Raw genomic sequence first — 27640 nt, forward strand, 5'->3', positions numbered from 1 at the left:
TGAGGACGGAGGGAGAAGAGGAATACTGGATGGGAGGAGAGAGGGAAGAGGAAGGGAGGAGGGAAGAATATTTTAGGAGGAGGAGACAGGTGGCGGTATGGCCTTGTAGAAAGAAAGGATACATGATTAGGGTAGAATGATTTGTCGATATTTTAAAGATATAATTAAGTATGAAAAAATAAGAGAGCCTTGATTTTTTTCTTTGTTTCTATCTTTGTAGAATATATTTGTAGTTTATTGTCTGCTGCTGCTGCTGCTGCTGCTGCTGCTGCTGCTGCTGCTACTGCTACTACTACTACTACTACTACTACTACTACTACTACTACTACTACTACTACTACTACCACCACCACTACCACTACCACTACCACTACTACTATTACGAACATGGGTGTAAATATAATTAGACAAAGGCTTGGATACTGTGACATATTTTGGAGCAACAGACAGGGAAGGAAAGATTATGCTCGTTACTTGTATAATGCACATATGACAAAAGAAACAGGCGATGACTTAGCCTGTCTACCCTGCAGTGTGCGGAGAACAAAGGCTAATCAGATAGTCAACACCCACACAGGCTAACATTACAACCTTTCTCTCAACGTCTCCTGAAAAATATATTCCCTCCTTACGTTCCTATCCCTCTCCTTCTCCCTCCTTCCACAACCATCCCTCCTACTCCGATCCTTTACCTCCCTCTTCTCCTAGTCCTCGTAGACCAAACACACGGGCACCTGGGGAGTAATCAACGCACAGGTATATCAATCACATAAAATTACACAGGTAAACTCCGTGCCCACGATGGAGATCAATTTGTCAACAGGTAAATAATGAACACCTAAGGTCTACCCTTCTAATGTGCCTCGCTGAGTTACACCCGGGAGACGGATGTGTTTGGGTTCCACATGGGCGTGCGGGCGCCTTTAGAGGGAAAGTGCCATAACAGGGAAGTGCTGAGGCAGACGCTGGGAGTGTGGCGTGGCGGCGAGGCGGTGTAGTGTACGTGGTATTGGGAAGATGGTGGTGGTGGTAGTGGTGGTAGTGGTGGTGGTGGTGGTGATGGTTGTGGAGTTTTGTTTGGTATGAGAGAACGAATGAGTTAAGATGTTATAGTTAAGGAAAGAATAGAGAAATAGGGTAAATGGAGATAAGAGAGGATATAAAAAAGAAAAAATGATGAAAATAGGATAAAAAGAGAAGAGAAGGGAGACAAGGGAGTGTATAAAAGTAAAAAAAAAAAAGATAAACAAATGATAAACGGAGAATGGAAGTGAAAAAATAGGATACATGATGAAAAGTTATGAAAATAAGGTAAAGATTTATTATGTTAAAGGGAAAAAAAGAAGGTAGGAGAAAAAATAAATGAAAGATAGGGATAGGGAGTGGTGAATTTAGTTAATGAATATTTTGGAAGGATTTGAAGAGTAAAGGAAAATAAAGTGGAATGTAAGATGAACGTGGAAGATAAGAGTAAATATTATTATAAGTAGAAATAGGAAACAAAGTAAAGGAAATTTTGCCTTCTGAATGTTATTAAAAGAAAAAAAACAATAAGGATAAGAGTAAAATAAAAGGAAGAAGAAGAGACATATGATAAAAAGAAATATAAAAAATGTGACAATTTGAATGATATTTGAGGAAAAAAAAAGAAACCAACGAACGTAAAGAAGAATAAGCGAGAATAGAATGAATGAATAAATAGGTATACGAATAAGGAAGGATATTTTGCGCTTTGGAAATCATGGGGAAGAAGGAGAAGGAAGAGATAAAGCAGAAAAAAAAGACAAAGAAAACGCAGATTTTTAGGAGGAAAAGTAAATGTAAATGTAAAAAAAATCATATAGAAATAACGAAATTCCAGAAAGAAACCACTAACTTTTGCAGGGCTGGGCGTGAAATGAACTTAAATCGAAAAGGGGGAAGAAAAATAAGATGATAAAAATTAAAGCTATGTAAGGGAAGTCCAATGATGAAAATACAAAATAAAAGTAAACATACGTTGTGTTGGAAATATGTAGGATTGGAGTAACAAATCACACACTGTTATATCACATGCTCGCGGAACACACACTTACTGTATAGGCTTCATAGTGATTTCACAGTGATGTCAGAGGCGAAGCAAAGCGTGAACACCCTATATTGGCTTCCCTTGGCGCGCACACTTGGCTGACCTGATGGATTTGTACGGGCTGTCATGTTCCAGCCAGGCCATGAAGAGCTCTTAAGCCTTTGCTCCTTTTTATCCATCGAGCTTTTTTCCCCAGTACACGTTGCTCTACCGATTTATATTTATTCATACAAGAAGACCGGTTAGAAATAATTTGTATTTGTCGATAATGTTTACAGATAGGCAAATATTGGTTTCTAAAATAGACTTGTGAGTGGAGTAAGAAGACATTAGGTCATTAGCACATTAGTTTCAGGAGTTAATTGGTCGGATGAATTTGTGTATGATAATAAAGTGATATGATTTTAGGGGTCTGGAATTTCTTTTGTGTATCAAATTACCTGTTGCAGTCTCCGTAGTTTCTGTTGATGTTCTTACAGATTTCTTTCAATACCTTTCTTTTATATAGATACTGAGCTCCAGACGTCCCGCCAACTCTCCATACCATACTGTCGAATGAGGGAAAAATCTGAAAGGAAAGAAGACGTACTCAACTTGCCTTCAAAAAGTAGTGCAATGTGTGAAGGTAAAAGAGAATGCATGAAAAATGAATAGTGGAAATTACTGATATTTTCATCCATGTGCCCATGATTCTAGTGATTGATAGTTTTGTAAGGGAAAAACAAAATAGAAATATAAGGAGAGAATATTGAATTAATCATCTCTATATACGGCCTTTGAATATAGTCTTAATGGCAGCGGAAGAGCCTGTGAGAATGCGACCCCATAGCGTGAGGGATTCGCCGCCAAGACGCCACATCCGCCCCATTGCGAGGAGGTGCAAATGAATTTATTGGTCTGCCACAGCAACTCACCGCGAGATGGTCTGGTTTGTGGCCTCACCTTTATGGCCAAAATTCGCACATTACTAAAGAAAGCCGCACTCTCTACCACATCCTTTGTATAGTTTCAAGTGTGCGTCTCTTAATTCAGACATGGAAGTGGTATTTTCACACCGAAATGTAAGGGATGTTGAATGCTTTATGTATGCGTTCTGTGGGTTTCTGACTCTTGGTGGTCGTTTTTAATAGGACAATTTGGAAAAAACGAATAAAGAAAATTAAAAAAATGGATTCATCTATCTGGATATATATTTCTTCACACACACACACACACACACACACACACACACACACACACACACACACACACACACACACACACACACACACACACAAAGAAGATGGCTGGTTCTGAGCTTCACCCGCGACTGTCTCCCTTTTTTTCCACATTATTATTATCGCGAAGGGCGGCCCGGTGATCATCATATTGACACCGGAAGGGCGGACAGACTAGTTTCCTCTCTAACCACACCCTCTCCTCCTCCTCCTCCTCCTCCTCATCCTCCTCATCCTCCTCCTTGTCCTCTTGCGTATAAACCCTCTTATCCTCCTCTCGTCCTTCTCTTCCTTTTCATACTTCTCCATTTATAGTTACTCTTCCTTCCTGATTTACTCCTCTCCTTTTTCCCATTCCTCTGTCTATTACTGTTTCTCCTCCTCCTCCTCCTCCTCCTCCTCCTCTTCTTCCTCCTCCTCCTCTGCCTCCTCCACCTCATATCACCTCTTCATATGCACATCTTCCTCTCTCGGCTCACTGCTTTCACTTCCTCCCTACTTAGCTATCCATTCTTCTAGCACTGGAGACGATTGAGGAGCTGGTGGAGATGGAGGTGGAGGTGGTGGTAGAGGAGGAGTTGTATGTAGGTAGTGGTGATGGTGGTGGTGTTAGAGGGTGGGTGTCGAACTCTGTGCTCGAACAAATTGCACGAGTCACGAAGCATCAATTTGCAACGGAGCGTCAACTGCATAATGTGGGAGGAGGTGGTGGTGGTGGTGGTGGTGGTGACGGCGGCGGCGTTGTCTAGTTGGTCTGTCTCTCGGAGTGGTTGTCAATGAATTCTCTCACTGATACTCGTAACCTCTCGCGATGATTGACAGCTACAGAGAAGGGTTAAATATAAGGAGTGTAGATAGGACTTGGAAGTACATGAAGAGTTTTGATGAGATAAAATGAGATTTGTTTAGGTGGTATGAAATGGGTTTTAGAAGAGACGCCTTTGTTCTGTGGCGAGATTATAGGCTATACTAATGATGAAGAGTTGCCAAAGGGAAGAAAAACCTATCGAGAAGAAGAATATAAAAGAATGAGGTATGCTTAGACGTATATTTGTGTGGTGGACGACGAGAGAGAGAGAGAGAGAGAGAGAGAGAGAGAGAGAGAGAGAGAGAGAGAGAGAGAGAGAGAGAGAGAGAGAGAGAGAGAGAGAGAGAGAGAGAGAGAGAGAGAGAGAGAGAGAGAGAGAGAGAGAGAGAGAGAGAGAGAGAGAGAGAGAGAGAGAGAGAGAGAGAGAGAGAGAGAGAGAGAGAGAGAGAGAGAGAGAGAGAGAGAGAGAGAGAGAGAGAGAGAGAGCAAGCAAGCTAGTATCTATGCACTTGACATGATATTAGTTGGAAAATAATTAAAATGATATTAGTTGGAAAATAATTACACACACACACACAAGACACACACACACACACACACACACACACACACACACACACACACACACACACACACACACACACACACACACACACACACACACACACACACACACACACACACACACACACACACACACACACACACACACACACACACACACACACACACACACACACACACACACACACACACTGTAAGCTAATTAGGCAGGACTGAGGCTGTGAGTGAGGAGGAAATGATAGTGATGAAGGTGACTTATGGTGCACATTGTTTTCACGCTGTAATGGCGGTGGGCGGCGCTGTATACCTTTATCTGTGATGGATTATAATATCTATCGTGCGGTGGAGATGGTACCGGGGTGTATGTGGCGGCCGCAGATGTGGTGGGTAGTGACCGCGAGGGGGCTCGTGGTGAAGTCTAGTGACGGCGTGTACCCAAAAATAGTGATTTGTGGTGAGTGCGTGATAGTGGGGGATTATTTACATTACGGACGCTGATTTAGGGAGTGGTAATGACGGTAAGGGTGATGAATGATAGTGTACAGACGGTGATGAGGGTGACAAAGCGGTGCGTGATGATGGTGATGCTGTGCCGCCAACGAGGCTGATTGATAGAGGGCGTGCGCGGCGGCGGCAGCGTCACATCTGTCACCCTGTTCGGCTGCACACCTTCATTGACGGCGCCGGTGGTGGTCACTGTGCCTCCGTGCGCTGGCCGATGGATGCTGTGCGCTCTTCCTTATATTTGTGTGGCCTTGAAGACTGTCTTGGTGGAGGGCGGTAGGAGTAAATGGTATAGGGTTGATTAGACAGACGCTTTACTCTCTCACCGGGACTGATATTTCGTAACCCACACAAATGATTAATGGTAACGCAGAATCCTTAAATTATTTGCAATATCATGAAAACGCACTTGAAAATCTAGATACATTCCAATGCCGTCTGATGAATATAAGAAGTGAAAGTATTTAGGTTTACGTTCCAAGGAGTGATATGATAACTTAATGTTAATTTTAATACTTAGTGGAATTATCCGCCCACATCCCTAGCATTTTCAGTCAATGACTCTGATGATGACTACAGACCAGAAAGATGACCGGACTGTCACCAATGTCATACAGAGCGACTACGAATAATAGGAGCTCATGGTTTTTAATATTTTAATCTTTTCATCAGCACAACTTTCATTGATAGTTTTGCAATTGATAGTGGAAGATCATCACTATATTTTCATTGAATTTATGAAAACACCTTTGAAATCTTCAATAGTTTCCACAGCAGCCGGTTCAAAGTCATTAAAATAAGATGCCGAAATATAAAGAGGACCTTTGCGTCGACATGAAAACGTGAATAGGAAGCTAATGAACAAAAGGCTTCTAAAATGTAAGTTTTTCGTGTTCTTGATAATAACTTCAGTTGAAGTAAAATAATATATAGTGATTTAAATAATGACATGGAAGCGGTCCAGTTAAAGATATATCGCACGTATGCTCATGCGTGATACAACAAAAGGGCGGTGCTGCGAAGTGACCACTGAACAAAAACAATGCGGAAGACAAGTGTACAACCGATATATCAATAAGATAATGGCCACCTCACCCAATTGAATTCACTTCATAACTCTGTATTTTAATGAAAAGTCTACTGTGTACTAAGAGAATTTAATGGTGTTTCATTTTCATGCGGGACTATGATGATGAAATTATTTTCTTTTTATCAATTATTAAAGGAAGTTCGGATGAATCATGTAATGCCGTGACCAGCGTGCATCCTCACCGCGGCCGCGGCTACAAGTGTCGCGTGCAGTGTTCCTCGATGCACCGTGAACTTGCCTCGTGGGGAGGAAATGGAATACTACCTTCCCCTGAGCAGGCGCCGAAGCTGTGCCGGATTTCTCCAAGTTGAAATTACAGGGCGTGTTTTGAGTGTGCGAATGTGTGTTCGTGTGTCGAGATATTAGCTGTGGAGGAAAATCTTTGATATCGTTCACAGAAAATGGGAAAAGAATTATTGACTTCAGTCGTCCCGTTCATCCAGTCCTGGCATCAGCGTATTACCGTACACTAAATACTCCTCCCGGTGCGCTTCTCATGAAAGAGACTCAGAACGTTAAGGAAAAACAAACAAACAAAAAAAAAACATGAAGGCAATAAAATAACGTAAGCTTTTATTTGATATTAATCATAGAGCACAAAAGACACTCCCTTTAAGACCTACAATAAAGCAAAAGCTCAAACACTCCTCATAAATTATACAGTAATATAAGCCAAACACGCAGTGCCATGCAGAATTTGAACTCTATACATTCGTAAATTGATATGAAAAAGTGCATTCTTTGTTAAAATATCCGCCTCCATAATGACTTTCTTTTTCTGAAGTATTGTTTTTTGAGCGAAACAACTTCAACTATCACAGAGTTGTCAGGTTGGCAACACCAGCCCCGCACAGGTGCAGCAGGTGGGTGTCTTTTATTCAACTTTATACTCCTTTTAATGTCACGCGTGGGTTACACTCCTTCACAGATTGTATAACGTACGTGAGCTTTCTGGTTTTGCAAAAATATGAAAATATTTATATAAAATAAGAATTGTAAAATATATAAAAAAACACAAGCAACTTTTTTTGTTCTTTGCTCATAGTGAACAGGTTCCCGCGCTGTTACTGTGTGAAAACTAGATTTTATTTTTCTTAAAGAAGTTTCCTACAGTAGATTTTTACTAAAGACGGTTTATTACCTTGTCACTCACCTGTCTTGCACCTGGCCCTCTTTCTTTTTTATTCTTTTACCCTCCTCCCCCCCCTCCTCCTCCTCACTCTATTCCTCCTCCTCCTCTTCCCACCTCTTCTAATCCTCTTTGTTACTGTATTTGTCGTTGCCTTTTTTCCGCGAGTTACCTGTGACTTTTTTCTGAAATGCTAATCTCGTGAATGAACTCTTCCAATCCTTATATTGAATGGATGTGCACCGGATTTATCTGCCATTTCATGCGTCTGCCTGCCTATCCAACCGTCTGTCTACGTCTGTCTGTCTGTCTGTCATCCAATTTCTTTCTTTCTTTAATATATTTCTTCACTGATTAATTCATTTATTTCTTATTCAATATCTCATTTATTTATATAATTAATTTTTGGACTTGTTCATTCATTTATTAACTTATTAATTTATATCATGTTTTTCCTTCTTTTCTTCTCTCTCTCTCCCTTTCTTCCCTGCCACGAATAAAGACTCTTAGTTTTACTAGTTATAAATCATCGTAATGAGGAAGGCCTTGGTGATGGTAACGCGGCCTCATTCATGGTTCAAACCAAGCGTTTATCACAATTACCGCGAAATGTGCCATGACTCTTGTTTTATGTACTTTTTTTATGCAATATTCATTTGATAGAACAGGTTTTCGTAGTTGAACTTTTTATTTATGTCTGTTTGCAGATCATAAAACGCTTTAAGAGGTCGTTGTTTCCGTCGACCCGGAAAACATTACGAAAAAATATGTTAATGAAAGGTAAAGCAAACTAAAATAAAAAAAAAAATGTGCAATCCTTCATACTTTACGTGGAGAAGAGAGTTGTGGATCAAGAGAAGTGTATCCTGTTTTTGTTTTTTCTGGTCGAGTAGGTGGAGAAAGACATAATTAGGTATCTTTTTTACTAAAGAAGCCTGAAAATGAAGATATGTGTTGGTAGGGAATGAGGCATACACTTAGCAGGGTTTAGAATGTGCATGATAATAGTGATGATATATGGAAGTGATTCAGCATTGTGGAAAACATCGAGAGCCTGAAAGAATGGAAGCAATGATATCAACTCTACACAAAGGTTTAGTCAGAATGGTAAATCATGTCAATGTTGAGGACCATCTTATTGCAGTGAAATCTTTCGACGGAAGCAAAGTATTAACCACTTTGTTCTTCTTTACCATTTTCTTATCTATATTTGAAGATGGTCAGATAGGAACAGAAAACAAATGGATAAAAAAAGATAACGCTAAATAACTACTGTTTCATCTCTCGACGGAAAAAATATATATACAATAGGTCATTCAAATAGGGAAGCCAATTTATACCAATACTCCCCTGTCGATGTGTTCTGTTTTAGGAAAGAAACAGCGAAAAAGGAAGATAATTTTTTGTTTACTATTAGAGATGCAAACAACGACTTGAGATAAGATACGTTTTAGTTCCGATGACTATATCTTTACGCTGAAGGCAACAACATGAGAGGGAAATATGAAAGATAAATAAGCATCAGCTGCCTGATAGCTTTGTGCTCCGGAGAATGTACAAAGAATGGTTATGGAAGAATTGGATAGATATTAAGGAAAATAATTCTCTCTCTCTCTCTCTCTCTCTCTCTCTCTCTCTCTCTCTCTCTCTCTCTCTCTCTCTCTCTCTCTCTCTCTCTCTCTCTCTCTCTCTCTCTCTCTCTCTCTCTCTCTCTCTCTCTCTCTCTCTCTCACTAACTGTATATCCTTTCCAAGCCATTACTGCAATAACATGTATATGATTTTTTTTTTTTTCACTGATAACAAACAATACAGAATAATCATTTAACAATTTCTTATTACAATTTCACCTTCTGTTAATTGTTTTCTTTTTCTTTCAACACAAAACAATTTAGTATTTTATTGCAAATGCGGTCCAACATTCTGGCACAATATTATGACTAGATTAGTCGACATATCAGTACCAAATGACGCTAAAATGTCGGAAGTCTGAAGTACTGCAGACCGCGACGGAAGGGGTGAGGCGAGGCGAGGCGAGACGTGGCGTGGCATCTGAGAGGAGGTGAGCAAGAGATGGCTGGCATTCTGTAAAAAATACATTAGGTGTCTCTAGCGTCGGGAACAACCATCCCAACACTCTCTCTCTCTCTCTCTCTCTCTCTCTCTCTCTCTCTCTCTCTCTCTCTCTCTCTCTCTCTCTCTCTCTCTCTCTCTCTCTCTCTCTCTCTCTCTCTCTCTCTCTCTCTCTCTCTCTCTCTGATTTATTTTACGCTTATAATTGCAAATTTTCTTACTTGTAAAGGAAAAGGTATAATGATTTGAATTGGATTTCCCTATCAAAACGTGGTTAACGCACGCATCTAGGTGAAGCGCTAACCTAGAACAAGTTTAGTAAGAAAAAGATTAAAATGTGAACACTTTATCAGGATGTCATTATGCGAAGCTATCTATTTAGTCACCTTTTTTTACGTAATAAACCCTTCTCATAACATAGTTGCTTGTATCACATTTTTATTTTTAAATTTAGCACAGTTATAAATCTGCCAAAAATATTGTTTCTAGTAGAAAGTTGCATACACATATTGGTTCTCGTAATTGTGAAGTGAAAAAAAAAAAATTTTTGATTGATATTCATCAAACCTGAAAGTGTTCATGTTTTCTTGAAATTACTGCATGTCAACACTTAGCCAAACATGGGATCTGAATGGTAAACTGTATTTCATCATGTTTTATAGAGTTTATCATATTACCCTTGAGATAGACAGATAGATAGATTGAGAGAGAGAGAGAGAGAGATGAATAAAAAAAAAGGAAGGAGGAAGGAGTGTGTGGTCGCCAGGAAGCAGTTCTCGCCGGAGTTGAAGTTGTCACGAGTAACTCACAAGACCAATTACAGCATCCGGCCACCCACCCACTAGCTCACCCACTCGTCCATCCACTCATCCACTGTGTCTTCCACTCATCCTATGACTCACTCACTCACCTATACACTGGCAAACTCATCAACTCAATCATCAATAAGCTTAGCCACCCACTCACACATTAACCTACTCTTACATTCAATCACCCACTCACTCCTTCACCCATTCATCCACCTTCTCACCCACTCACCCACCTACTAACCACACTCATTCATCACCACATACCCCAACTCGCCCAGACACTCATTCATCATCTTATACTCCAAAACGTCATGGCAATCATTCGCATTCATCCACCAAATTATTATTAGTCATTAAACCAATCATGTGTAACCCAAAACCAATCCACTTTACATCCACCTGTTCATCCACTTATCCAGTTTTCATCCATGCACTTTCCTTTTTCTAAATTTACCCACTTATCCTCCAAGTTCTGTGTCCTATTTATGTATAATTCATTAATTTGTTAGATGTATACAATTCTTCTATCCCATTTGGTATAGGAATTGAGAGAGAGAGAGAGAGAGAGAGAGAGAGAGAGAGAGAGAGAGAGAGAGAGAGAGAGAGAAAATAACGAAGTAATAGATATTCTGCTCTCCATCCATCACTATAACTTGTCTAAATTACTTTGTCTGAATATGCAAGTGTGTGTGTGTGTGTGTGTGTGTGTGTGTGTGTGTGTGTGTGTGTGTGTGTGTGTGTGTGTGTGTGTGTGTGTGTGCGCATGTATGTGTGTGTTTTACATATACTTTTCTTTAGCACGTTGTCCATTTTCTTTTTAACAGAAGGAAGAAATACATCATATAAAATGACAATGTATAATATGAAAAATAGATACCTTTCCCTTCAAATATTAAAGAAATTTGTGTGCCTGACAATACATGATAACACTCAGAGATCAAGGAGACGTGTTGCGTTGTTGTGTTGTGGGGGACGCAACACAGCACAACACAACACAGTGAGGCGGGAGGCAACAAAGGGCGATCGATCAGTGTGTCCAGCAACAGCGGCGGTCACGGAAGAGGATGTAATGCTTCCTGTGAGCCGCGTGTTGCTGGCCTGGTGGCTGCGTCCAGAAACACCCATTACGGCGGCTTGATGTTTACCTAATGATGGCGAGAGTACATTAGTGACGCAGGGAGGAAGACAGAAAGCGTGGCCGTGCATGCGTAAACAGGACTGGTATCTGAAGGCCATTAATAAAAGTAATTGAATGCGGCGGACACAGAACGCCATTTGTCAGTCAGGCGACGGAAGAAAGAATAAGTACTTCATAATTACTGTGAAGGAAATGTTTGTAGACGTAAAGAGAGTGAGGAGTGTAGGACAGTAGACAGTATATGCAAGGCACCAACGAGGAAGAATCTTGTCCCGGAGTGGCGGTAAGCTTTTGTCTGGCGGTGTTGCTGGATCTTTATTACCCTTTTTATCTTCCTTATCATCACCTCCGTCTTTCCTTTGCTGACTATATCGCCCCTGTCTCCCCAAGCCCGGGTTCAGCCAGGGTGGGCAGCCTCGGGACATGCGCTACAATTACGCCGCCTCGATAAAATCTCCTTCCTCCTCCAAAACAAACGGGCCTCCTTCCTCTCCTCATCTTGTACTCGTCTTCCTGCACCACCCCCACCTCTCCCACCTTCTCTCTCTCTCTCTCTCTCTCTCTCTCTCTCTCTCTCTCTCTCTCTCTCTCTCTCTCTCTCTCTCTCTCTCTCTCTCTCTCTCTCTCTCTCTCTCTCTCTCTCCCCCCGTCTTTGTGTTTTCCTCATGATCCTCCTCCTCATCCTCCTCCTGGTGGTGATGGTGGTGATGCTGCTACTGCAATCACTCACAATCTTAGTTTGCTGTTGGTTTGGTGTTGTTTATTTTGTTAGTTATTGTTATTATTGTCTTTGTTACTGTTGTTGTTGTTATTGTGTGTTGTGTGTGTGTGTGTGTGTGTGTGTGTGTGTGTGTGTGTGTGTGTGTGTGTGTATTTATTGTGTTTATTAGAAGTTCGCTGAAATACGAGCATACGTAAATCGAGTAACACAATCTTCTGAGTCGTGTCTGCGCGACAGATGTGGCGCGACAATATCAACATGAGTGGTGAGTGTAATATTCTTTTTTCGAGTTGCTAGTTTCACAACTCCCATTAGTGTTCCCTCTTAGTTGCTGGTCTTGGCAAGTTCCGTTGGTGCCGCAGAGATGCAACAATGGGAAATTGCAGTCCCCGCCCTTACCTCAGTGTCGCCTTGTGGCCAGTTGCGTAAAATTACAATTTGATTATTATTTATCACATTTTCCATCTCCTGAAAATTGAGTCAGCTGTCTGTGCTGCTGACCCCACTGATCTTAGAGGCTTTTTCGGGCCTCGTAATTGTTATAAAGAAGCTTCCTTGCTACTATTTTCACAACAGTACTCTTACAGACTTATTTCAAGCTGGAGGGCTTTTCTTATCATTAAAGTATAACACTGGTGAATATGAAGGATTTTTTGCCACTGTTTTTTTTTTTCTCTTTTCAGACTGATTTCCAGCTGGAGGATTTTCTTATCGTAAAGTGTAATATTAGCGAGCGTGAAAGCAAGCTTCACTCTTGTACAATAGCGCTGCTGGAACATATGTTGAGCGGTGCATTTTCTTATCACACGAAGAAGCTTTATTCATTTTTTCTCATCTCTCTCTTTTATATATCGCTCCTTTAACTAATGTTGACCACAGGAACTTTCTTATCACCAAATTGCAATATTGGCTACTGTTAGAAGAAGTCTGACATTTTATTCTTATTTTTAAAGTTTTTAGTAAAAACAAATATGATGAACACAACGGCCTTCTTATCACAAAACTGGCCACTATGAAAAGCGGACCGGTAATGAATTTTGAAATAACTCACAGCAGGCGTCTCTCTCTCTCTCTCTCTCTCTCTCTCTCTCTCTCTCTCTCTCTCTCTCTCTCTCTCTCTCTCTCTCTCTCTCTCTCTCTCTCTCTCTCTCTCTCTCTCTCTCTCTCTCTCTCTCTCTCTCTCTCTCTGCGCTACGTCATGTTACGGTGTCTCCTTGTATTCATTTATAACCCAACTGTACTGCCACATTACTGCAACAAGATTACATACAGTGACGAACAGCGGCTCACTACTTACACGGCGTTGAATATAATGTTGCCTAAACCTCCCCCTTCCTTTTGCTTCTCTCCTTCAGCGCTGTTCACTTGATAGAAACTTATAGAAATTCGTGCCCAGTAACAGTGATATATTTATGAGTGATATTTAAGGTCACGTTGTTCGATTGCGGAAATGACTTGCCGAACAGTGGTGGTGGTTATGGTTTATATGACAGAGGCGGTTATAGTGGTGGTGGTGGTGGTGGTGGTGGTGTAGAATGAGAGAGTAGTGGTTGTACTTATGTAGCGGTTGTACGAGAGAGAGAGAGAGAGAGAGAGAGAGAGAGAGAGAGAGAGAGAGAGAGAGAGAGAGAGAGAGAGAGAGAGAGAGAGAGAGAGAGAGAGAGAGAGAGAGAGAGAGAGAGAGAGAGAGAGAGAGAGAGAGAGAGAGAGAGAGAGAGAGAGAGAGAGAGAGAGAGAGAGAGAGAGAGAGAGAGAGAGAGAGAGAGAGAGAGAGAGAGAGAGAGAGAGAGAGAGAGAGAGAGAGAGAGAGAGAGAGAGAGAGAGAGAGAGAGAGAGAGAGAGAGAGAGAGAGAGAGAGAGAGAGAGAGAATATTACACTGCGGATCTGTGCACACAAGCGTACATGCGTATACACAGAGGGTGATTCACAACCAACCAGCAGTTTTCCTCCTCTCACCCTCTCTCGCTATGTAACATTCACACAATCACATCCAAAGCTCGCTGTCAGAAATATAAAATTATAAAAACTTGAAATAATTTTATTGGGCTGAAGCTGTTGCGTGACGTGGCCTTGAGTGGTTGAGTGGTGGAGGTGGAGGTGGAGGTGGTGGTGGTGGTGGTGGTGGTGGTGGACAGAGCCACACAAAGCACCGTCACGACTCTCGACCCCCGTGATGCGGTGAGTGGCTGTGCTGGGGGGCTCGAAACTGGAATAGAATCACAACGAAATCTTGGTGTCGAGCAGAAATCATCGACTTCCGGTAAAAGTGGCTCTGAGTGTCTCATTATTGTAGACTAAAATGAACCACGCAGCCAGTGTAGCCATCCAGTCATCCAGTCAGACAGGTGGTTTTCCAGCCAGCCAGTCTGTGAGCTAACTAGTCTGTTGATTAGCTAACTAACCATCCAACAATCTAATCATTAGATTTGTCTGCTAGCTATTTAAGTATCCAACAAACCACTCATCCAGGCTGGCATGCACCTAGCCAATCATCCATCCAGCCAATCTACCACTCTACATAGCTGCTAGACAGGTTATCAACTATCCAAAGAGTATTGCAGCCAGCCAGACATTCATATTCAAGAAATAAAACTTGCATTGATCTTCAGTAAGGCACAAGCATGTCAGACAGCCAGCAGAGTAATATACTTCTTCGCTCTTTAGCCAGCTAATTAGCCAAGCAGACAGCAAACAAATGATCTAGCCAAACAACATACAAGTATTCGGCCAACCAGTTTGCCATTCAGGTGTCAGACAAGAAAAAAAAATAAAAATAAATTCAACCGTGCAACAGGTGACAAGGAAGTAGTAAGCTAAGTGCTCACTTGCAGCAACACACCTTCAGGGATAGTAAACATGAAGGGCAAGGATCATTACAACTTTCTTTACTTTTCCCTTGTTTGTTCGGACCACCACCACCATAACCACCACCTCTTTAGACAAGATTTATTCTGTTTAATCTTGTGATAGCTTTACTAGAGTTATTCTATTATCACACAAGTAAAATCACATTACACGTATGTAAATGCATACTGAGTAAAGACAACTGCAGACCACCGCACTAAGCCTCCCTCAAGGTGACGGCCACGAGCTGCCTAACAACGTACTTGACTTCCTCTGTGTGATATTTTGCAAGGAAGGGGTATCGTGTGTAATTTTCTATCATTGCGCAACACTACGCCCTGCTCTCCTGACGTCATTATTTCCTGTACTGTGATTCAGGTGTTCAAAATTACGGACAATTACACGTTTTGTGTTCTATCATGCTTAAAATAATCAAGTTTGCTGCTAAGATTTCGTACATATACATTGCATATGCTCTATCAAACATTTCTATATATTTTCATGAGCTTTATACTTAAAATGCTTCTAATTGAATCTAAATCTGAATGTACATATTGTTACTGAAAATTTTACACAATCATGTGAATATTCTTCATCACATGTAATACATTTGTGTTAAGGGAGTGTGGGTGAGAAAACTGCTTTTAAATAACAAGCTGAATCCTTGACGCTCCTCCTTCGTCAGAATCTTTCCTGTCCGCTCCGATCATCCCTCCTCCACAATCCCTTCCTTTTTTTTTATATAAACCTGGTTGAGAATCCTTCAATCTTTATATCCTTAGTAACTCAAAATGACTGTTGTAGCGCCTTACCTGTGTACTTTGTTGAGCTGGGAAATATTCTAACATTAATTATATCTCTTCATACTAGTTGTTTTGCTTATTCGCTTATTTTTTTTATAGAGCATAATTTATATTTTCTCGAACAATTTCCTTGCATAAATGGTGTCTCAATAGGCCATTATAACAAAATTGATGTTGGAATTATATCTTCTCTGAGTTGAAGATATTGCTTTACTTCCTCATTTTCATTGAAAAAAATTATAAATTGCAGTAGAAAAATATATAAGTTCCAAGCGCACGGCTGCAGTTGCTTCCCGAGGCACAGCGGTGTGCTTTCCACACATTTTCTCTTAAGACTGAAAGCCTCAGTCCGTGGTGTTCATTTTATTGTTTCCTTAAAGTTTTTCATATCATTAAAGAATATAGTATTTCATTTTTTTTTTTTTTTTTTTACCTATATTACCGTGCCAAAATTCTCATTAAAATGCCTTTGTTGACCAATAATGTCCGATATTGGTAAATCATAATTTCAAACTCACACACAGGTTCCAATGAAAGTAAAACATTGTAAAGAGGAGAAAATACTGATGTTGTTTTAAGATATTTTTCATAAGCAAGTCTTTATATGAAACAAAATCTTTCTAGCAAAAAGTTTCCGACCTCAGTAAAACGCAACTTCAATTTTTTTTTTTTTACACTGGAACATTATTAGTGAAAGTAAATAGTGGAAAAAAAGATAAAGAAAAGAAAGGACAAAAAAAAATTGAATGTGACTTTGCATACACCAAGACAATGAACGGGGACAGTGGTATCTTCATGTGGCACCTCTCACCTCTTCTACATTCTTAGTGCCGCCATAATACTTCCGTGTAGTTACAGCACTGCAGGAATGTTAATCTGAGGTGTGACTTTCATCAGATCCTTTCTTTGCATGACTATTCATTCTCAGACTCCTTGCTGCAGCGCTGCATTACCTGTTCTTTGTCATCAGAGGCATTTCAGTCCTCTGTGTAACTGCCCTGCCTGCCTTTTTTTTTTTTTTTTCTTTATACCATGTTGGCTTTTCACGGGAATTTATGGGCGAAAGGGGATACTTTTTTAGGGTACCTCCTATCTCAAAGCCTACCCACTAGGAAACCGTTGCCCTGAGTGAGGAAGCCCAACCTACACTCGGACCGTGGGCAGGATTCGAACCCGTGCGCTTGGAGACCCCTCAGACCCCAAAGCACGCATGGTTGCACTGTACCACGGCGGCCCCCTTTCCGCCTCTCTTAAGTGTACTGATATAACTTGTGCCTCATTCTCATGCCTGTCATGTTTATCTTTCACAGTTCAATAGCTGATCGATATCTTGTGGAGTTTTTTGGCGTACATTACTGCAAATTTTGAGACAAACTACTTTTTTGGGAAACTTCTCTTTTTTTTGTTCAGGTTTGCATGCATCGCGTCTTTTCATGAACGCGAGTAGAATGTTAACATGAAAATTTGAAATGTCTTCCCCAAGCGTTCCAAGTATTCAAGGACATTCTATCAAACCCTTAACTTGGCGGTTGTATCATGAATAAAAACAAGGAAAAAAGTAAATGAGAGAGCACGTCAAGTCAACGGTGATGCATTTGCCCAGGTTGGTATTTATCATGACAGCTAATTCTAAAATGTTCAAGCTGACGAGGACTGACAAGGTAACGAGCTAAACATCCTCTGAGGTAGTCAAGCAGCAGGTAATTAGACTGGTAATGAGCCTCCCTGCCAGTAAGCAAATAATCAGTTAAGTAAGAAACTACTCGTCCATAAAGTAAGCAAAATGCGAAAAAGACCAACAAAAGTGTCAAAAATTTCACATAAGGTACAGTAAAAAAGTGAGGCGGAAAGGAATTATACTGGTATCACACAAGAATCTTAAACTGCACTCAAGCTTAGCAAACATGCATTTAATTCACTAGGCAGTCACCCAAACAAGTACACATCCACGATATTATCCTAGCTGTCAGGAAGTCGCCGAGACAACCGGATAAAATAAGCTGTTATCAGCCCAGCATGCAAACAGAGAGATGCAAGGGGTAGAGAAACACATGGGCAAAGGCAAGCAGTTCCTCAGCTGCCACCACCTTCACCACCACGCCGCCGCTCACCTCGCCACCACTCAGGTCAGTTACTTGGCCGCAAATTGCCTTGTGTCACTGTAATTTGTTATTCATGCGTTATTGGGAGCGCAGGTTAGGACAGGGGAGTGTGTGTGTGTGTGTGTGTGTGTGTGTGTGTGTGTGTGTGTGTGTGTGTGTGTGTGTGTGTGTGTGTGTGTGTGTGTGTGTGTGTGTGTGTGTGTGTGTGTGTGTGTGTGTGTGCGTGTGTGTGTGCGTGTTTAGGATGAGTATGTTAATTGGGAGTGGTGGCATTTGTGAGATACTTCTGTTTGTGTGCTTGAGGCGCGCAGTGTTTTTTGTGTTTGCTGACTGTTGTTGTAGCATGCAAGGCCACAACACAGTGATGGGGTGTTATATCCCATCTTAGACAGAAGTAAGGATTCTTTCACAACTCTAGCTTGATATTTGTTGATTTATTTGTTTACATGATGCTTTTAGAGGAATATTATTGTTATTTTTTTTCGCAGTGAGCCATCATTAAATATTTTCCGAGATGAATATCACCATTCCATGAAAGATGAAAATAATTAATGCTGTAAATTAATATCTGAAATAAGGAAGCTTTCAATGTACGTCCAGTGATGGTACCGTTGTAAGAGTACTCGTTGATTTATGTAAGACTCAAGTTTCATGTAATGAGTTTTAAGAAAGCAGTTTTTCCAATCCTTTAGAGACTATTGCTGAACCGCTAATACCTTACTATCACATTAACATTTCTCAAAAATTTCTTTAATATATCCTTCAATGAATATTCATTTTATAGCTTCACAATTTTCTAACTGGTTATTTTTCATTGCAACATATCTCTTTTTCAAGTTATCTTTGTCTTTCTATATATAGTTTTCTCTCGGCAAAATATAGTTTTGTTTTCACTCAGCAGCTAGTTGTGGTTTTCCTCAGATTCTTGATAGATGACTTGCTGTTCTTGCCAGTATTCTCCTGTGGTCTCTCTCTCTCTCTCTCTCTCTCTCTCTCTCTCTCTCTCTCTCTCTCTCTCTCTCTCTCTCTCTCTCTCTCTCTCTCTCTCTCTCTCTCTCTCTCTCTCTCTCTCTCTCTCTCTCTCTCTCTCTCTCTCTCTCTCTCTCTCTCTCTCTCTCTCTCTCTCTCTCTCTCTCTCTCTCTCTCTCTCTCTCTCTCTCTCTCTCTCTCTCTCTCTCTCTCTCTCTCTCTCTCTCTCTCTCTCTCTCTCTCTCTCTCTCTCTCTCTCTCTCTCTCTCTCTCTCTCTCTCTCTCTCTCTCTCTCTCTCTCTCTCTCTCTCTCTCTCTCTCTCTCTCTCTCTCTCTCTCTCTCTCTCTCTCTCTCTCTCTCTCTCTCTCTCTCTCTCTCTCTCTCTCTCTCTGCCAGACCTTTTAACACCTCCGCACGGCCTCGCAACAGTTAATGACTGTAGAAATAAAGACACATCTGCAGTGGCGTTGGAGGAGCATTTCCCACATTATCCTTAATTAGTGGAGTGTCGCACCTGCAGGTGGCTATGTTATTAGTCACGTAACGCGCAATAACCCCACCTTGTTACGCCGTGTCTCGCGCTAGTTGGCGGATGTAACCAATAACCCTTATTTCCTCGAGTGACTGATGAGTCTGTATGTTAATGGGAAGATGGGCTGTACTACGGTATGCTGTGCTCTAATGTGTGGTGTCTGCTGTGCTATCGTATAGTTATGTTATATATGGTTTTTTTCTTATCTTTGTTTTTCTCTTTCTTCTTGTAGCTCTTCTTATTTCTCTGCCTATTCATACACCTGTTAATTCTGAGAACAAATGTTTTTCTGTCTCTTATTACACCATGAAACATCGTCATTATTCTTTGTTTTATTGTGCTTGTTTAAGCTATTCACCACACCTTATATTCCTAATGAGATCAAATCCCTTTCTATCTCGCTTAGAATATTTGTAACATCATCAAATCTCAACTCCTTACTTCTAGTCCTACCCTGATTACTGTAAGCTCTCACCCACATCTCAGAACCATAATGCACCTCCTCTGCATCTCCCGCGTTTCCTGCAGAAGCCTGGTAACCCTTAAAATCATCACTTCTTCGGTCACTTCCCCTCAGATACCCCTCACGCCATGCCATGCCTCACCTCACCTCACCCCATCTTTGCGGTCTGCAGTACTCACGACTTCCGACATTTAAGCGTCATTTGGTATTGGTGCGAGGAGTAATCTAGTCATGGTATTGTGGTTGAACGTTGGACCGCATTCAGAATAAAATTATATGTTTTGTGTTAGATAAAAAAAAATAGGGAAAATGCTCCAATTGTTATATGAAATTGTTCAAAACTTCTTTTTATCTATTTATTAGTGAAAAATAGACAATATAAATTGATTAATGATTTGTATGTGTTTTTTACGATTGTCTCATGGAGGACGTACCATAACAGAGAGAGAGAGAGAGAGAGAGAGAGAGAGAGAGAGAGAGAGAGAGAGAGAGAGAGAGAGGACTGGCAGACAGACACACATGCAGAGGACGGGAAGCAAATAAGAAAGAAATATAAGAGAAATAACGTGCAACATATTCAAATAGATAAACTGTAAACTAAATTCAAAGGTAGAAAATTAAAACTGATATGACTTATTTATATATTTATAGCGCGCCCTCCCAAGCCGCGTCTAATGGCGGCGGAGTGTTGATGCCTTGATCTGATAGGGTGTGTGGTCCTGCTGCGACTCTCATAATTGCCGCACATAAATGCATACTAATAAAGCTTCATTAAAAGTCGACTCTCAACTCATAAGTACTTCATGCATAACGTTGTGTATCCTTCCTTTGTTGAGTATCTTGAAGTGTGGCTGTATATGACATTAAGTTTTCATCGCAACTTATAAAATGAATCATTGTTTCCTGCTTGTGCATATCAAACAAAAAATTATCTCATCAGATTTTCTTTCTTTTTACTTCTGCTTGAATTCTAATTTTCTCTCCTCGTGTGTCAGTTTCGTAAATGTAATATATATCATCATATCTCATTATGGAATGTTTTAATTCTTTTCGTTAACATCAAAGAACAAAATCCAGGGTATCATATTTCTTTTTTCCTGAAACTTCACTCATGTCTTCACTTCCTGCAGTCACTCCAGGAATTTTACCACCATCATAAGTTACATGTCCTAAGTTGTGCCATCCTTTTCGTGTATATCAAGGAACAAAACCCCACATATCATCTTTCGTTCTGCATGAAACCTCACTCTTGTCCTCGCATTCTCCGGTCCGGCGTGAGACAGGTGGCGGTCTCACACCGGCGCGGGACAGCAGGTGACGGGATAAACCACAGTCCATTCCTGTTTTCTTCCACACCTGTCCTGTCCACACCGAGCCGAAACACGCAGCATTAGGAGTGGGCGGGTGGCAGGAACAGAAAAGGGGAGGCAATGAAGGAAGTGTGAGTGAGTGAGTGAGAGAACGAATAACTGAGTAAGGGGAGAGAGGAGCAGGGTTTTCGGGTGTCCGGGCCCTAAAGGCATACCAACAGGAAGCTGAGGTCAGGGGGCGGGCATCCGGACACCGCCAACCCGCACGAGAACATTTATTGGGCGTCGCCGTGCGGGGGAGGATGAGGTGGCAGAGGTGAGGGAGAGAAGGGAAGGTGGGAAACTTGCTCTCTTTCTTAACTTGCATGTCTGCCATCCATCTCTCATCCTCTTCTCTCTTCCTCTGTCTCTGTTTTGTCGGTCTCTCTCTCTCTCTCTCTCTCTCTCTCTCTCTCTCTCTCTCTCTCTCTCTCTCTCTCTCTCTCTCTCTCTCTCTCTCTCTCTCTCTCTCTCTCTCTCTCTCTCTCTCTCTCTCTCTCTCTCTCTCTCTCTCTCTCTCTCTCTCTCTCTCTCTCTCTCTCTCTCTCTCTCTCTCTCTCTCTCTCTCTCTCTCTCTCTCTCTCTCTCTCTCCACTTGTACTATTACAGGAACGGAAACCAAAATTAAAGATATTATGAAAGAAATAGGAAAAAAGAAAAAGAAATGCTAAACTAATTTTAAGTATTTAGATTTTTGCCCTATAATTCAGATTCCTGTCTTCGAGCTTAGATTCTCTGATTACAGTTACTGCGATGATAACACTTCTGATTAGAACCATTGTAATCACTGGAATCAGCTAATTTCCTTTCATGCACCTATTTCTAGTTCACAAGAAAGAAGGACATCATATTTAGTTTATTCTATTCTATTCTATTTTTTTTCTATTTCTATTCTTATTTTTTTTTTCGAACAGTGAAAGTTGCATGTTCAGATTTTTTTTTTTTTTTTTTTGTATTTCTGTGATGTTCTCCGTGTTAGATTTTGTGACCGTCTATTTTTTTTTATTTTTTTTTCCTGTTTGTATCTGTATTTATTTTTCTCTCAGTCTGTTTGTTTGTCTTTCGTCTGGCTAGTAAATTGTCCTTATCTGTGTGTTAATGTCAAATAGTGTCTGTCACCTTACCTTTGTCTATCTACTTCTGTATGTATTTTTCTACATTTTTCTTTCTTTTAGTTTTTCTGTGTCTCTTATCTGCCTGTCCATGTCTAACAACTCGTTCTTCCTTTGATTTTTGGTCTCTTTATCTGTACTCTCTCTCTCTCTCTCTCTCTCTCTCTCTCTCTCTCTCTCTCTCTCTCTCTCTCTCTCTCTCTCTCTCTCTCTCACACACACACACACACACACACACACACACACACACACACACACACACACACACACACACACACACACACACACACACGCACACGCACACGCACACACACACAGAGTTCACATGAGCCTCGGTACTGTTCTGTATCTGAACATCCGGACAGGAAGCATACAATACAAAATGAAGTGAGAATTTCTTACGTGTCAACATGATGAGGCTGTGAGCGGATGGTGCGGAGCGGTCTGTACTCTGCTTACACGATTGGGACGGTGTTGGCCCGTGTTCAGGATATTGAAAAGAAGGATGACACCTGCACGGGCGCATGGCTACTACAGGGCGTTGAGGGCAGGTGTGGCAGGCAAGGAGTGGTCATGCAAAGGCGACTCAGCTGCTATTTTTGATAAGCTACCTTGAGTTTTTATATAAGATTAGAAATTAATAAATTTTCTATTCTAGAGAAATTACTTATGTTCAGTATTTTTGGTATTCATATTTTTCAGGGTTTATTTGAGACGTATTCATAGATGTATATATTTTTTCAGGATTTAGTTATTTTCTTTTCTATTTTTTCCTCTCGCTGATCAAGGGATTAGCAATTTAGTAAGATCATCTAAGCGTGTTTTGCCATAAAGAAATCGAGACACGAGTAGTCTGTCACATTTATTCGTACGATGTTGTTCTTAATCGCTAAAACTGACCCTGACGCTTAGCTTCACCACTGCCCATATTCTAAAATTGCTCTACTGCCAGCTGTAATACTGACTAACTCTTAGTATTACTAGTAACTGAACATCTGTTAAGATTACATTATGAGAAACAGGTTTGCTTCACTAAAGAAGCGAGAAGCGACAATTGCCTCTGAACATGTTTCTCGAATACAAATAGCAATTCCTTTAGAAATCAATACCTGGAAACTACAGAATGGATAGATATGAGAAGTGTAGTACGTCTGAAGGCGGAAGCCATAAAGCGCAGATTAAAGTGGCAGGACAAGTAACAAGGATCCAGGAAATAAAAATGTCAAAGAGGATTACAACAGGAAGTTTAAATCGAACACGAAATGGAGGAATATGAATGGTGATTGCAAAAAAACATGAGAAGGAGACGTGTGGCCAACAGCGTCCCGGTGGGAGGGTGACGGGTGGCGAGGATGGGTGGCCCGACTGCTCCTGGCGGAAAAACATTGTTCCTGTCACTTAAGGACGCCACCGATAAAGGAAGGCTAACACAGCTAAAGAGCACGTCTTTTTGAGTGGGGTATTTGTTTTGATTACAGCTCGCTGATACTAATTTTTTGTTGAATGGGTTAGAGGACAGTGCTGCAGTGGATAGACCTTCTCTTTTACAATACTGTGTTTCTCCATTTAAATCAAGTGATGTAGTTTATCATGGTCTCATAATGGCCAAGAGGTCTGACGCTGTTTTTAATCTTCCTTGTGTTTCCTGTTTTTTTCTGTGCTTCTTTGTCAATTCTTACTAACTACATCACTTGATTTAAATGGAGAAACACAGTATTGTAAAAGAGAAGGTCTATCCACTGCAGCACTGTCATTTAACCCGTTTTTGCATGAAAAGAAAGGAAAGAAAATAATGCAGCATGGAAGTCTTCCAAGAAAATTATTCATGTACTAAACTGCTAGGATATAAGTACTATCTATGTCCCAATAAGCACTTGTAGAAAAGCAAGATGATCAGGAAAAGCAAGATAAGTGAAGGAAGATATCATGACAACATCGGTAAAGAAAATTTCACACTTTTTATTTGCAGTAAGCCATGATATTTTAATTTGGGTTTAAATTTTGAGCACTTGTCTTAGAGTTGTAACTTTCATACACGCCTTTTATTAGAGGCTAAGGAATATACACATCAGCGACCCAATTGACGGGTTATGTGGTTTTGTTAAGCAAAAAAAAAGTTTTTTTTACAATTTACATTTCAAATATATATATTCTTACTGCATTCGACTAATGGACTGTGAAGTAATAATCTCCACTAATATAAGCAAATCTCTTGAATACTCTGTTATATTACCACCTGTCTTCAGTTCCCTCACGCTGAATAGATGTTGCCGTTTAAGTTATTTTGTTAGTCTCGGTTGTTTCTCTCTCTCTCTCTCTCTCTCTCTCTCTCTCTCTCTCTCTCTCTCTCTCTCTCTCTCTCTCTCTCTCTCTCTCTCTCTCTCTCTCTCTCTCTCTCTCTCTCTCTCTCTCTCTCTCTCTCTCTCTCACACACACACACACACACACACACACACACACACACACACACACACACACACACACACACACACACACACACACACACACACACACACACACACACACACACACACACACACACACACACACACTCCATCACTTGCCTCCAGCAACGCTCACCCTTCTTCCCCGAGCCAGACGTCCCAGAAATGCCGGGAGGGAATACTGTGGTGTAATTATCCAGTTATAATTATCGGCCCGTGATCCATACTGCTGCTAATTACCAGTATCGGATACACTCCTCCTCCTGACCCTTTTGTACCACACCTGCGGCTTGGGGGGAGGGGTGGGAGGTGGTGGAGGGGTGTGAGAGGAGGTATAGGAGGAGGAGATGTGTCGAGAAGCAGCTGCAGTATTTTGTATGTATGTATATGCTTTTTTTTTGTGTGTGTGTGTGGGGGGGAGGGGTTGTAGTGAATGTTGTATTGTTTTTAATGAGGAGTAGCATAAATGTATGAATAAGTTCAGTTAAAGTGGGTTGTGTATCTGTAAATAGATGAGGATGTGGAAGAGGATGAAGAGGGTAAAGAAAGTAGCGGAAGAAAATAAAAAGACTAAAAAGAAGACGAAGACGAAGAAAACGTACTAAAGCATATACAACAACAAAAGAAAATACAAATACACAGCACTACGGAAACACAGCAGTGATGGCCGAGTGGTTAAGGCGTCTGACTAGAAATCAGATGGGATCTTCCCGCGTAGGTTCGAATCCTACTCACTGCGATCTCAGGGGAAAATAACTATATCTTTTTCTTTCTTTTCTCCACTAAAGCACCTAGAGAAAAGTAGAAGACTAATAAAAGATTACATATGTGGATGGCGCCACAAAAATAGAAAAGGATAATGTAAGAAACTGTTGAGATAGAATTTTCTCAGAGGTCTAGGAATTAATATTATTTGGACGCGATAAACAGTCAACGCTAACAACTTTCAGGAATTAACGGCAGTCATTAATGAAGATGGAAAAGTAACAGTATCATACATAATAACTTTTCCTGTATGTCACAATTAGAAAATACAAATAGACAAGCACCTCCTCCTCTCCACACACGCACACACGCAGACACACACACGCACATACACGCGCACACACACACACACACACACACACACACACACACACACACACACACACACACACACACACACAGCCGAAAAGGCCCGGGTTCGAATCCCCGGCGCGTTGAGGCAAATGGGCAAGCCTCTTAATGTGTAGCCCCTGTTCACCTAGCAGCAAGTAGGTACGGGATGTAACTCGAGAGGTTGTGGCCTCGCTTTCCCGGTGTGTGGCGTGTGTAGTGGTCTCAGTCCTACCCGAAAATCGTAATGAGGAAGGCTGGCTGGGAGACAAGCAGACGACCGTGGTGAACACACACACACACACACACACACACACACACACACACACACACACACACACACACACACACACACACACACACACACACAGATGATTAGACAATAAGATAAAAAGAAATACCAGAAATATAAGAACATGAAGATTGTTCAAACGGATGAGATGCAGAACATGTATATAGACAGAGAGCAAATAGAAAACGACAAATGTTGAAGCAGATAAGAAAGAAAAGAGAAAGAGGAAGGGAGAGACCGGATAAAAAGGGAGTTGAGGAGGAGGAGGAGGAGGAGGACGAGGACGAGTAATACAAAAACGAGATGCAGAACGGAAACAAAAACGAAAAAAAAGATGACAACAATAACAACAGCAACAGCAAAGACCACCCCCACAACCAACCACAACAATAACAACAACAGCTGCAAACAATACATAAGTAGCTTTTGGCAACAACAATAGTAGCAACAGACAATGAAGAAAGAAAAGCTTTAACAACAGCAACAACAACAGCAACAACAACACCAATAATAATTATAACAAAAGCATCCTGTATGAGAAATGAGATAAGAATAGAATATAAAACAAGTCGTACATCAGTGTTCATTGTTGCTAATGATAAAATGGACATCTAGAAGGAAGAATATTATGCAAATTTTAATTCTCAAATTATCTGAGAGTAATTTGGGAATTCATGCAGTTGTATGCATTCATGAATATGTAGGAAAAGGATGCATGTGTGAAAAAATATTAATGCTTCTAAATTTTTGACGCATTTGAAAGTCTTTTGCTATTTTCATATAATTTTGTAACACTAGATTAAACTGTGTCCATACCGTAATATGCAGCAAGAAATCTATTGTGTATTAAGTATTATATATTTATTGTTTCATTTTTTATACCACTATGATTGCAGCATTCTTATTAAATGTTTTCTTTTTTTTTCTCAGCATGATGCGCATCGTAGACTGAGAACTGGGAAGATTGAAGATGGTCGGTGGTTTGAGTCCAGAAAAAGATGATGAAATTGATTTGGCAAGTGATTCTCTCTCTCTCTCTCTCTCTCTCTCTCTCTCTCTCTCTCTCTCTCTCTCTCTCTCTCTCTCTCTCTCTCTCTCTCTCTCTCTCTCTCTCTGTTCTTTGTTAATTGAATTTTGTATGAATATTAGTATCTCGCTTTTCATGAAGTAGATATAATGGAATCACTTTATGCATGAGTGTGGCTGAGGGAGAGGATGACCGCTTTATTGTTTGTCAACGAATAAGTTATTCACCTTTTTCTTGTCAATTCGGCTATAGGAGCTACTAGTGTCTTATTTTGTTTTGTTCTATCTTTTACATCGTATTTTCTTCTTTTATTATGATGATTTTTTCCATAGTAAAATTGACTATTTTATTTGATTTTTATCTGATGTAATTATTCTTTTATTGAACTATTCATATGCTTACTTTTTTATCAGTTTTTATTTACTTTTGATTGTGTTGTCGTAAGGTAGGCAGCTTTAAGAATCATTTACGCAACATCTACTAGTA

The 27640-nt window shown here is 40.6% G+C and overlaps 1 long non-coding RNA gene and 1 other non-coding gene across 2 annotated transcripts in view; both read left to right on the top strand.

The window, feature by feature from the left end:
- LOC123498078 overlaps nt 1–27142 on the top strand; it is a 156740-nt gene extending 129598 nt beyond the window's left edge. Inside the window, exon 4 of the long non-coding RNA XR_006672638.1 lies at nt 27058–27142. This is a non-coding gene — a long non-coding RNA (uncharacterized LOC123498078). The remainder of the gene's footprint in view (nt 1–27057) is intronic.
- On the top strand, nt 25398–25479 carry Trnas-aga. The gene has a single exon. It is a non-coding gene; the product is annotated as a tRNA-Ser (tRNA).
- Nucleotides 27143–27640: the final 498 nt, after the last annotated feature.

The sequence above is a fragment of the Portunus trituberculatus genome, chromosome 47 (assembly GCF_017591435.1).
Source record: "Portunus trituberculatus isolate SZX2019 chromosome 47, ASM1759143v1, whole genome shotgun sequence".
In the NCBI taxonomy this organism is placed as follows: Eukaryota; Metazoa; Arthropoda; class Malacostraca; order Decapoda; family Portunidae; genus Portunus; species Portunus trituberculatus.